The sequence below is a fragment of the Halichoerus grypus genome, chromosome 11 (assembly GCF_964656455.1).
Source record: "Halichoerus grypus chromosome 11, mHalGry1.hap1.1, whole genome shotgun sequence".
In the NCBI taxonomy this organism is placed as follows: domain Eukaryota; kingdom Metazoa; phylum Chordata; class Mammalia; order Carnivora; family Phocidae; genus Halichoerus; species Halichoerus grypus.
The window spans coordinates 47,139,734-47,153,177 of record NC_135722.1 but is presented as its reverse complement, the minus strand read 5'-3'; the positions used below and the strand labels follow the sequence as shown (position 1 = coordinate 47,153,177).

The 13,444-nt window shown below is 42.0% G+C and overlaps 1 protein-coding gene across 7 annotated transcripts in view; it reads right to left on the bottom strand.

Annotated features, from left to right (window-relative positions):
• Nucleotides 1-12,985, bottom strand: part of STK33 (serine/threonine kinase 33) — a 155,520-nt gene extending 142,535 nt beyond the window's left edge. For 6 of the 7 annotated variants that reach the window (XM_078058429.1, XM_078058428.1, XM_078058433.1 and 3 more), the window contains exons 1-2: nt 12,927-12,985; nt 12,480-12,609 (exon numbers count right to left, since the gene is read on the bottom strand). The gene's annotated coding sequence lies outside the window, so the exon portion shown is untranslated. Of the gene's footprint in view, nt 1-12,479; nt 12,610-12,673; nt 12,888-12,926 lie in introns of those variants that run through there. The other variant, XM_078058430.1, reaches the window with a different exon arrangement.
• Between the last annotated feature and the right edge of the window lie 459 nt (nt 12,986-13,444).

Sequence of the window (13,444 nt, the reverse complement as noted above, 5' to 3'; positions counted from 1 at the left end):
AATGAGAAGTGAGGATGAGTGAAGTGACAGTGACAAGCATGCATCAGGCCTGTGTTGTGTGTGTCTGTCATCTCTCCACTGACTTCTGACAGAGAGAGAACAGTGTCTGAAATAAAGTAAGTGATCGATACTAATGGAATAAATCAAGTAAATAAACATGAAAAGAGCTCTGACAGATTCAACGAAGTGTTATAATCAGAAGTATGAAGGTCCCTTCCAACTCTAAGATCCTATGGAGTTTTTTTAAAAACTGTATTTGTACAGATTTATACAAATTTCCCAGAAAATTTGGAAAAGAGAGAAGGGAAACTGGCATTTACTTAGGGGCTACAAATTTGTTAGGTACTTTACATATGATATTTGATTTGTTTTTCATAATCATCCTGGGAAACTGTGATTATAAACCCCATTTTATAGATAAAAAAACCTAAGTTCGAGATGCAGAACCAAACTCTGAACTCAGGTGAACCAATCCTAAGCTTTTCCCACAATACCACCTGAATCTCTGGAAGGAATGCAAAGCTATCTTCCTTATCATTCCATTTCAAGGAAAAGGAGTTCCGAAATCAGCCAAGGCCCAATTAGGTCGTAATTCCAGAGAGAGGAGCTGTCAAGGGGTGGCACAGAGAGGTGACAAGATCTGTCTTCCCTTGAGGATCCCCCTCCTTTTGTTTGTGGAAAGGTTCACATGGCTTTTCTGTTCCTCCCATGAGGCTGGAAGGAAAATTTTAGGGCCTTTCTAAAGAAGGGAGGAAGCAACTTCTCCTTGGCTCTTCTCCTTTCCCCAGAAGGTCAGATGGGAATCAGGTTATGATTCAGAGAAAAGATGGCAAGGAGGCAGCCACATAGGTCCACCTGGAGGCCTTAAGGGGGATTAGAGAGGGAAGTAGCCCCGAAGCTTACATTTCCTACAAGCCAATTCACCAAGTTACAAACCTACATAGAAACGTGGAACTAAAGTCCTAGTTCCTAGCTAGCAATACATATGTTCCTTTGCCTCAAATGTCCAGTGTGTAGAATGGTGGCATCTAATTGAGATAAGGAATCAGCCAAAGTGTTTCCCCAAAACATGACTCACAGGTTGACTTGTGAGGTGTACAGCAAATAGTTCTGGGACAACTGGATATCCACACACCAAAGAATGGATTTGGACACCTACCTCACACATATACAAAAATTAACTCAAAATGAATCAAAGACCTAAATGTAAGAGCTAAAACTACAAAACTCTTAAAAGAAAACATACAGGTAAATCTTTGTGACCTTGACTTAGGCAATAGTTTTTTAGATATGACATTGAAAGCCAAGCAAGAATAGATATACTGGACTTCATAAAATTAAAAACTTTTGTTCCTCAAAGGCCACTACCAAGAAAGTAAAAAGACAATCTACATAATGTGATATTTGTAAAACATCTGTCCGACAAGGGTCTAGTATCCAGAATATGTAAATTAAAACTCAACAATCTAAATAAAAAATATACAAAGGATTTAAATAAATATTTCTCCAAAAAAGATATACAAATGACAACAAACACACGGAAAGATGTTCAACATCATTAGTTATGAAGAAAATGCAAATCAAAACTATAACAAGGTACCTCTTCTCACCTACTGGATGGCTATAATCAAAAAGACAGACAAACAAGCACTGGTGAGGATATGGAGACATGAGAACCCTTGCACATTGTGGTGGGAATGCAAAATGGTGCAACTACTTTGGAAAACACCTTGGCACTCTCCAAAAAGTTAAACACAGAGTTATTATATGATGAGCAATTTCACTTTCAGGTATATATACTCAAGAGAAATGAAAACATATGTTTACACAAAAACTCGCAGGTAAATATTCATAGCAGCTTTATTCATGATAGCCAAAAAAGGAAACAACCCAAATGGCCATCTACTGATGAATGTATAAGTAAAATGTGCTATATCTATACAATGGAATTGTACTCAGTCATAAAAAAGGAATGAAGGGGTACCTGGGTGGCTCAGGAGGTTTAGTGTTCTACTCTTAATATTGGCTCGGATCATGATCTCAGGGTCGTGGGATCCAGCCCCATGTCAGGCTCTGTGTGGAGCGTGGAGGTTGCCTGGGATTCTCTCTCTCCCCCTGCCCCTCCCCCGACTCACCCTCTCTCTTTCTCTCTCTCTCTCACAAAAAAAAAAAACCAAAACCCTACAACAGAAATGATTCTGAAAAACACTGTGTTAAGTGAGAGAAGCCAAATGCAAAAGGCCTCATATTGTATGATTCCATTTATGCAATAGGCAAACCATAGATTAGTGTTTGCCAGGTGCTAGGGGAGGGGAGAACAGGGGGCGGGGGGAGGGAGCGGATTGACTGCTAATAGATGTGGGATTTCTCTTTTAAGGTGAGGACAGCTTCTGGAATTAGATAGTGGTGATGGCTGCAAAGCCTAGTGATACACTAAACACTTGATTGTACACTTTAAATGGGTGAATTTTATAGTATGCTAATTATATCTCTATAAAAAAGGTGCAACTATAAAAATGAGCTAAGTGTACACCTTATAACATATGTACCATCAAAGAGATTTGACAGAAAAGCAATTAAGTTAACTTGAAAATCACTGCTGCACATTGGTGTTTACTTTCATAATAACAAATATGAAAAGCATTGAATTTTATTGCCATAAACTGAACACCAACATAAACTGAACACCAACATAAAGGTTGGGAGGAAAAATTAATTTGATTTCCATGAAAAACATCCAAGGATAAATATTTGCTTTCTTCCCAATATCTCAGCTGGTTGCAAGCTGAGCTCCCTAGAGCAGAGAGAAGAGCCTCTGTGTTAGATCTGCTAACAGCAAACAGACTTGAAAGAATTCAGGTATAAGAACCTGAGCCTCAGATGCACCGCCTTTGGTAAATGGTAAACGGATTCTCTCCCCGCCACCTCTGCTGCTGCAGATGAGCATTCCACCGTGGTAACGACAATGTAACAGAATAGCACTTCCAATTACCAGCATCTCAACCTCGGAGACTGGATGAACATTTTCTATAAGGCTCTTCCTAGATTCCCTGAATGAACATGTGTGAGTCCAAATGACCAATTTTTCCAAATAAGCACAGCTCATGTTAGGAATATTGAATCACAAGCAAACTTTGTACACACACTACATAAAAGTGAAAATACAATGCAATATTCTCGTCATACACACTCAATAAATATTTGAATGAATATTTATAATAGTTAATAATGTTGACCAAATTGTATAGATCAAAAATTAAGGCAAATGGTAACAGTATTTCTTTTTTTTAATTTTTTATTGTTATGTTAATCACCATACATTACATCATTAGTTTTTGATGTAGTGTTCCATGATTCATTGTTTGTGCATAACACCCAGTGCTCCATGCAGAACTCTTTAATACCCATCACCAGGCTAACCCATCCTCCCACCCCCCTCCCCTCTAGAACCCTCAGTTTGTTTTTCAGAGTCCATCATCTCTCATGGTTCGTCTCCCCCTCCGATTTCCCCCCCTTCATTCTTCCCCTCCTGCTATCTTCTTCTTCTTCTTTTTTTTTTTCCTTAACATATATTGCATTATTTGTTTCAGAGGTACAGATCTGTGATTCAACAGTCTTGCACAATTCACAGCACTCACCATAGCACATACCCTCCCCAATGTCTATCACCCAGCCACCCCATCCCTCCCACCCCCCACCACTCCAGCAACCCTCAGTTTGTTTCCTGAGATTAAGAATTCCTCATATCAGTGAGGTCATATGATACATATCAGTGAGGTCATATGATACATGTCTTTCTCTGATTGACTTATTTTGCTCAGCATAACACCCTCCAGTTCCATCCACGTTGTTGCAAATGGCAAGATCTCATAACTAATCTCATTCCTTTTGATGGCTGCATAATATTCCATTGTGTATATATATATATATATATATATATATATATATATATATACACCACATCTTCTTTATCCATTCATCTGTCGATGGACATCTTGGCTCTTTCCACAGTTTGGCTATTGTGGACATTGCTGCTATAAACATCGGGGTGCACGTACCCCTTCGGATCCCTACATTGGTATCTTTGGGGTAAATACCCAGTAGTGCAATTGCTGGATCGTATGGTAGCTCTATTTTCAACTTTTTGAGGAACCTCCATACTGTTTTCCAGAGTGGCTGCACCAGCTTGCATTCCCACCAACAGTGTAGGAGGGTTCCCCTTTCTCCGCATCCCCGCCAACATCTGTCGTTTCCTGACTTGTTAATTTTAGCCATTCTGACTGGTGTGAGGTGATATCTCATTGAGGTTTTGATTTGGATTTCCCTGATGCCGAGTGATGTTGAGCACTTTTTCATGTGTCTGTTGGTCATTTGGATGTCTTCTTTGGAAAAATGTCTGTTCATGTCTTCTGCCCATTTCTTGATTGGATCATTTGTTCTTTGGGTGTTGAGTTTGATAAGTTCTTTATAGATTTTGGATACTAGCCCTTTATCTGATATGTCATTTGCAAATATCTTCTCCCATTCTGTCGGTTGTCTTTTGGTTTTGTTGACTGTTTCTTTTGCTGTGCAAAAGCTTTTTATCTTGATGAAGTCCCAATAGTTCATTTTTGCCCTTGCTTCCCTTGCCTTTGGTGATGTTTCTAGGAAGAACTTGCTGCGGCTGAGGTCAAAGAGGTTGCTGCCTGTGTTCTCCTTTAGTATTTGAAGGACTCCTGTCTCACATTGAGGTCTTTCAACCATTTTGAGTCTATTTTTGTGTGTGGTGTAAGGAAATGGTCCAGTTTCATTCTTCTGCATGTGGCTGTCCAATTTTCCCAACACCATTTGTTGAAGGGACTGTCTTTTTTCCAATGGACATTCTTTCCTGCTTTGTCAAAGATGAGTTGACCATAGAGTTGAGGGTCCATTTCTGGGCTCTCTATTCTGTGCCATTGATCTATGTGTCTGTTTTTGTGCCAGTACAATACTGTCTTGATGATGACAGCTTTGTAATAGAGCTGGAAGTCCGGAATTGTGATGCCGCCAGCTTTGCTTTTCTTTTTCAACATTCCTCTGCCTATTCAGGGTCTTTTCTGATTCCATACAAATTTTAGGATTATTTGTTCCATTTCTTTGAAAAAAGTGGATGGTATTTTGATGGGGATTGCATTGAATGTGTAGACTGCTCTAGGTAGCATTGACATCTTCACAGTATTTGTTCTTCCAATCCATGAGCATGGAACGTTTTTCCATTTCTTTGTGTCTTCCTCAATTTGTTTCATGAGTATTTTATAGTTTTCTGAGTACAGATCCTTTGCCTCTTTGGTTAGATTTATTCCTAGGTATCTTATGGTTTTGGGTGCAATTGTAAATGGGATCGACTCCTTAATTTCTCTTTCTTCTCTCTTGTTGTTGGTGTATAGGAATGCCACAGATTTCTGTGCATTGATTTTATATCTTGCCACTTTACTGAATTCCTGTATGAGTTCTAGCAGTTTTGGGGTGGAGTCTTTTGGGTTTTCCACATATCATATCATATCATATCATCTGCAGAGAGTGAGAGTTTGACTTCTTTGCCGATTTGGATGCCTTTTATTTCTTTTTGTTGTCTGATTGCTGTGGCTAGGACTTCTAATATTATGTTGAATAGCAGTGGTGATAGTGGACATCCCTGCTGTGTTCCTGACCTTAGGGGGAAAGCTCTCAGTTTTTCCCCATTGAGAATGATATTCGCTGTAGGTTTTTCATAGATGGCTTTTATGATATTGAGGTATGTACCCTCTATCCCTATACTCTGAAGAGTTTTGATCAAGAAAAGATGCTGTACTTTGTCAAATGCTTTTTCTGCATCTATTGAGAGGATCATATGATTCTTGTTCTTTCTTTTGTTAATGTATTATATCACGTTGATTCATTTGCGGATGTTGAACCAACCTTGCAGCCCAGGGATAAATCCCACTTGGTCATGGTGAATAATCCTTTTAATGTACTGTTGGATCCTATTGGCTAGTATTTTGGTGAGAATTTTTGCATCCATGTTCATCAAGGATATTGGTCTGTAATTCTCCTTTTTGATGGGGTCTTTGTCTGGTTTGGGGATCAAGGTAATGGTGGCCTCATAAAACGAGTTTGGAAGTTTTCCTTCCATTTCTATTTTTTGGAACAGTTTCAGAAGAATAGGTATTAATTCTTCTTTAAGTGTTTGGTAGAATTCCCCTGGGGTAACAGTATTTCTAAATTAACTTATCTTCATCAAAAGAAAGCTGTTTCTTTTTGCTTTATCTTCCTGATGTAATACCACATTCTCACTGATACTCAAACTGACACATCAATGGCTATTAAGAAAGATAATTAGTCCATTGTAAGTAGAAAAGATATTCTGATTAAATATAAAAGTCACTGCCCCTCACCTTATAAACTTTTCTGAAATAAAAGAACTTCAGGTGGGAAAAACTGCAGGAGTTTGTGAGGTGATCAGGTTCTCTACAATTTATTTTAGTTAATAAACTAAGGAAGGATATATCAATGAGGTTTAACAATAAGTTGTCCACTCTTCACATTCTGGAACCCTAAGACAGATCCGAGCAAAACACAATTTGCCTCACTGATCCGTACTGAAGCTTGGCAGAAAGGAAAATTCTTTCTGAAACTCATCTTAAAACATACTAATTTACCAGCACCAAGGTCAGCAATTAATTTTACATTACATTTTCCTTTTTTTAAGCCTCTTTTAAAAAGAAGGAAATTATTTCTCAGTATCTAACAATTGTGAGTGCTTGAAATACTATATAGCATCATATAGAGGACAAAAGAAGTAGAAAGAATCTTCAGAGATCACATTTTCTCCTTTTGGGACACTTCTAAAAGTATCTCATGATATGATTCTACAAGTTCCCCATGCGTGACAGACCATGTCAGAAAAAGTCTTCCTCAGCTCGCCTGGAGCAGTGTAGGCTCTTCCTCAAGGAGACATGAAGATGACATGAGGGTCTCTCTTTGTATCAGCATCTTTTAGGTTTGGAATGGAATCACACTACTCAATCCTCTTTTACTTACTTGCATTAACTCTTCCTTGATATGCTGACATCACAAACTAGCATTTTTTAAGAAAATACAGACAGTTCTTTCGTCTCTGCATGGAAAGGGCTTTCTAAGCATAAAAACAATGAATCAAAGAGGAAACTATTAATAGGTAGACAACATAAAATTGTTTTAGTTTCTAGAAATCAAAAACCATCATCAATGAAATGAAATGGCAATTGTGGGCGGATGCCCCCATAGGACAAGCAAGGGTTAATAGCCTTACTCTAACAAGAACCCACACACCTCAGTGTCTGGCCAAGACAGTACCCCCAGCATTCCCCTCCTCAGCCTCACAAGAAATTGCACGGTCCCTACGAAAAGGAGGTTAAGGCTTCTCCCTCCCAGATTTCAGAATCACTCTGCCTCCTTCTTCTGCCTTGGCCATTTGCCTCCTACCTCCTGCCCTCTTTCTTCCAAGTCCTGTGAGACTGAAGAGTCAGATAAACACACAGTCAGTTTCTGGACCTGATTTCAGGTTTTCCCCGGGGACCTAGCCTCTGAAACACAGCTTTCCACGTTGCTCCGGAGCTTGCAGGCAAGTAACAGCTCGCCCCAGCCTCCAGGGATACCTATCCAGCGAATTCCAGCCAAAGCTCAGCATACTGATTCCTGCCTGGGCTGGGGGAGGCAGAAATCAAACAAACAACTGATTAAAAAAAAACCTGAGACTCTAAGATAAAAGCCACCATTGAGTTTATGCAGGTGATTCACAGAAACAAGATTTTTTTAATGCTTAAAAACATCAATAATGAAAGATGTGAGTTAAAATAGGGAGGTGCTGTTTTTTTCTGTGAAATTAGCCAAGATTTCTAAAAATGATAATGCTAACGCAAGTATCACACAAGACTGATGGTGGGGTGGCAAATGGGTATAATCTTTCTGAAGGCGGCCATTCGTTTCAAGAGCAGTCACAATGATCCTGCACTTTGACCCTAATTGCATTTTTAGGAACTGATCTTCAGTTATCAAAAATCTAGTCAAAAGACTTAAATATAAACTTTTTCTCTTCATTTTTGTACTTGAAATATAAATATCCAACAATAAGTAAATTGCCATAAGTAAATAAATAATGGTTCATGCACAATGTGGATTATGATGAAGTCAATAAAAATGATATAATAAGAGTTGATCCTGCTATAGCACTGATTAAAGACCATTCCCTGTTCTAAGCAGTTAACATGTACAGTTGACCTTTGGACAACACAGGTGTGAACGGCGCAGGTCCATTTACACATGGATTTTTTCCAATAAATACAGTATAGTACTGTAAATGTATTTTCTCTCCTTATGATTCTATTAATAACATTTTCTTTTCTCCAGCTTGCTTTCTTGTAAGAATACATTATGCCATACATCAATTAATCAATTGTTTATGTTACCGGTCAGACTTCCGATCAACTGTAGGCTATTATTAGCAGTTAAGTGCAGGGGAGTCAAAAGCTATACATGGATTTTCAACTGCGTGGGGGATTGGTGCCCCTAAACCCCATGTTGTTCAAGGGTCAATTTATATTAACACATTTACTCCTCACAACAACACAAATGGAATCTGTGGATTAGGTTCCCCTCTGACCCTCTCCATTTTACAGCTGAGGAATCTGAGGCACAGGGAAGTTAAGTGATTGCCTCAAGGTTACGTTGGGACAGACTCACGTGCCCTTATCGGAAATCCTAAAATCCAAAAAGTGCTTGCATCAATTTGTAGCAAACTCATTTGTTGGCAAAACCTGACCTGAAGCGATACAAAACTATGTATAACCTTTCTCGCACTTAGAGTGACATCATCTCACTAAAGAAAAATCAATGGGTTTGATTACATGGTGCTGCCCCAGACCCCACTCACAAGGGATACAGTATATATGCCATGTTATCTTTCTATAATCAGAAACACTCTGAACTTTAAAAGACAACTAGCCCCACGGGTTTCAGATAAGGGAATGTGGGGGAGCTGAAATTCAAATCTAAACATCCATCTGTCTAGCTCTGCAGTCTGGGCTCTAAACCACTATGTGATATTTCCAGAAACTAATGACATGGGAAATGTCTATAATTCAAATATTCAAGTATTTATTAACTACATACCATGTACCAGTCACACAGACAAATAAAATTGGAATTGTGACAAGTGCAAGGAAAGAGAACTGGTATCAGAAGAGACTATAGCCAAGGGGGTCTGCCCCAGACAGAGTGGTCAGAGGCAGTTTTCCTGAGTAAACATTTGATCTAAGATATGAAGGATGAGCAAGAGTTAAATAGACTAAAGAGAAGAGGCAAGGAGAAGAGCACACGCAAAGGCCCTTGGTAGGAGGGAAAATGATGACAAGGGACTGAAAAAGAGCCGATGTAACTGGAACCCAGAGAACCAGGGGCTGGAGAAGAGGAAGGTACCACAGGGCCTTATAGGAAGGGTTCCATTTGCCCCAGAATGCTGAGAAACAATCCCCATGTAAATAACAACACTGTCTTTTATTCTCAAAAGTATCTTGGTCTGGATGTTAAAGTATACAGTCATACAATTTGTAGGCCACATTAAGGAGTTGTATCTTTATCCTAAGAGCAATGAGAAGTCATGATGGATTTTAAGCAGGGGGCAATGGGGGAGAAGAGAGGTATCATAATCAAATTTTAATTTTTAAAAGATGACTCCAGCCGCAGGGCAAAGAACAGATAGAAATATTAACGGGACAGGATGAATACCTTTGAAACAGTTAGGAGGCTACTATAGGAGACCCAGCAAGAGATAATGGTAGCTTGGTCTAGGGTGACAGTGGTTAAGGACAGAAATAAGTGGATGGATTTGAGATTGGTTTGAAGAAAAAATGAACAGACCTTGATGATGATTTAGAGATGGAAGGAGAGGGAAAGGCAGGTGTGAAGGATGAGTCCAAGATTTCTGGCTTGCAAACTAGATGGAGGATGGTGTGATTCACTGAGATAGAAAGACTAGAGATCAGGGCGCCTGGGTGGTTCAGTCAGTAAAGCATCTGCCTTCAGCTCAGGTCATGATCCTAAGGTCCTGGGATTGAGCCCCACATTGGGCTCCCCACTCAGCAAGGAGCCTGCTTCTCCCTCTGCCTGCTGCCTCCCCCTACTTGTGCTCTCTCTCTCTGTCAAGTAAATAAATAAAATCTGAAAGAAAGAAAGAAAGAAAGAAAGAAAGAAAGAAGGAAGGAAAGAAAAAGGAAGAAAGAAAGAAAGAAAGAAAGAAAGAAAGAAAGAAGGAAAGAAAGAAGGAAGGAAAGAAAAAGGAAGAAAGAAAGAAAGAAAGAAAGAAAGAAAGAAAGAAAGAAAGAAAAACACTAGAGATCCTTCCTCCATTTTGAGTCTATTTTTGTGAATGGTGTAAGAAAGTGGTCCAGTGGGCGCCTGGGTGGCTCAGTTGGTTAAGCGACTGCCTTCGGCTCAGGTCATGATCCTGGAGTCCCGGGATCGAGTCCCGCATCAGGCTCCCTGCTCAGCGGGGAGTCTGCTTCTCCCTCTGACCCTCCCCCCTCTCGTGCTCTCTCTTTCTCATTCTCTCTCTCAAATAAATAAATAAAATCTTAAAAAAAAAAAGAAAGTGGTCCAGTTTCATCCTTCTGCATGTGGCTGTCCAATTTTCCCAACACCATTTGTTGAAGGGACTTTTTTCCCTTGGACATTCTTTCCTGCTTTGTCAAAGATTAGTTGACCATAGAGTTGAGGGTCCATTTCTGGGCTCTCTATTCTGTTCCATTGATCTGTGTGTCTGTTTTTGTGCCAGTACCATACTGTCTTGATGATGACAGCTCTGTAATAGAGCTTGAAGTCCGGAATTGTGATACCACCAGGTTTAGTTTTCTTTTTCAACTTTCCTTTGGCTATTCGGGGTCTTTTCTGATTCCATACAAATTTTAGGATTATTTGTTAAAGGGTTAGTATCCAAAATCTATAAAGAACTTATCAAACTCAACACTCAAGGATTAATCTAATCAAGAAATGGGCAAAAGACACAAACAGACATTTCTCCAAAGAAGACATACAAATGGCCAACAGACACATGAAAAAATGCTCAACATCACTCAGCATCAGGGAAATACAAATCAAAATCACAAGACATACCCCCTCACACCAGTCAGAATGGCTAAAATTAACAAGTCAGGAAACGACAAATATTGACGAGGATGTGGAGAAAGAGGAAACGTCTTACACTGCTGTGGGAATGCAAGCTGGTGCAGCCACTCTGGAAAACAGTATGGAGGTTCCTCAAAAAGTTAAAAATAGAGCTACCCTACAACCCAGCAATTGCATTGCTAGGTATTTACCCCAAAGATACAAATGTAGTGATCCGAAGGGGTACGTGCACCCCAATGTTTATAGCAGCAAGGTCTACAATAGCCAAACTATGGAAAGAGCCCAGATGTCCACCCACAGATAAATGGATTAGGAAGATGTACACACACACACACACACACACACACACACACACACACACACACACAGGAATATTACACAGCCATCAAAAATGAAATCTTGCCATTTGCAACGATGTGGATGGAACTAGAGGATATCATGCTAAGCGAAATAAGTCAATCAGAGAAAGACAATTATCATATGATTTCACACATATGTGGAATTTAAGAAACAAAACAGAGGACCATAGAGGAATGGAGGGAAAAATAAAACAAGATGAAATCAGAGAGGGAGACAAACCAAGAGACTCTTAACCATAGGAAACGAACTGAGGGTTGCTGGAGGGGAGGGGAAGTGGGGGATGGGGTAACTGGGTGATGGGCATTAAGGAGGGCAAGTGATGTAATGAGCACTGGGTATTACATAAGACTGATGAATCACTGAACTCTACCTCTGAAACTAATAATACACTGTTTGTTAATGAACTGAATGTAAATAAAATAAGTTTTTTAAAAAAGGACCAACTTTTTTTGTAACCTCAGTGCCAATTGTAACCTCAATGCCAAGCATGTAATAGACCCTAAATAAATGTTGCTAAATGAAAAAACAAAAACAAACAAAGAAACTCTAGAGATTTACGGGGGCTAGAAATTTAAAGGTGTGAAGCAGCTGTGTACTGGTTGTAACCTGAAGCCATGGGCCTGGGGAAGTGCAGAAAGCAAGGGAGAAGTTTAGGTTCAAAACCTGTTGGTGTTTCTTTTCCATTCACAGAGCCCTCCTCCGACGCATGACCACCCTATTTTCCGGTTGGATATTGGAGCTGTTTGGTGGCCAAACAAAAAAAGAAGGTCTGTCTTAGCTGGTGCTGTGGGACCAGGAGGATGAAACCACTGGTAGCATGCAAATATCCCTAATGACTAACTCGCAAGTGCTTTACATTCACGGTTCACAAAGCAGTCTGACAGGCTCCAGCAAGCCCACAACTTTGTCAGAAATTACAATCTGCATTGTCGGATGAGGAAAGGTAAGAGTGCTGAAGTTACCTTTCCGCCTAGCCAGTAAGGGGCTGCTCGTAGGCCATACTAGCTCCTCGAATTGCATCTACGCGTGCAAGAGGCTAGATCCAGGGCTGTAAGAAGTACCACATAATGAGGCCCTACCAGGAGCCAGGCGCTAGGAGATTAAAAAAGAGAGAGAAACCTGTAAGGACATGCTCCTTTTCCCAAATCACACTTACCCTACAGTCAGTTCGCTTTAAACTTCCAAAAAGGGTCAGGTCCCAGGATGGGTGAGGTGAGAAGGTGGAGCTGAACGGGACGACCCCAAACCTCGGACCCCCGGGGAAAATGGGGTCCCAACGGCTGGGCCCGGGGAGACACTGGGAGGAGAGGCGGGCCCGCCCGCAGCGGGAGGCCCTGCGGCCCGTTTGCCGGCGCGTTGCCATAGCAACAGCCGGACCCTGCGGCGCGGCGACGCGGGAGGCCACTCACCCTGCCCCGAGGGCCGGCCGGCCGCAGAGGGGCGCGCACGCTCGGCGCTGGGGCGGGGGCGGGGGGCAGCCGCGGGGGGGGCGGGGCCGGGGGGCGGGGGGCAGCCGCGGGGGGGCGGGGCCGGGGGGCGGGGGGCAGCCGCGGGGGGGCGGGGCCGGGGGAGGGCAAGCGCGGAATTCCGCCCGTGGAGAAACTTGGCGGCCGGCGGGGCGGCCGCGGAGGGGTGGACGGGGGCCGCGCGGGGACACAGCGCGGCGGCTGCGGCGAAGCCCCTTCGCCCGGCGGCCGGGCTGGGGAAAGGCGCCCGCGGGCCCGGCGAGCAGTCCTCTCAGGGACCGGCCAAGGAATCCTGGCTCGGGGACAGAGAAGCGGCCACCCGTGACACGAAATGAAAGCTTGCTGACAGTGCCATCCCCGTACCGAGGTGAGGCCCAGCGGCGATTCCCAGGCGGAGCTCGGGCGGCGGCGGCCCCCTGGTCGCCCCGCGGCGCGTGCGGAGCTGGCCCCGAAAGATGGAG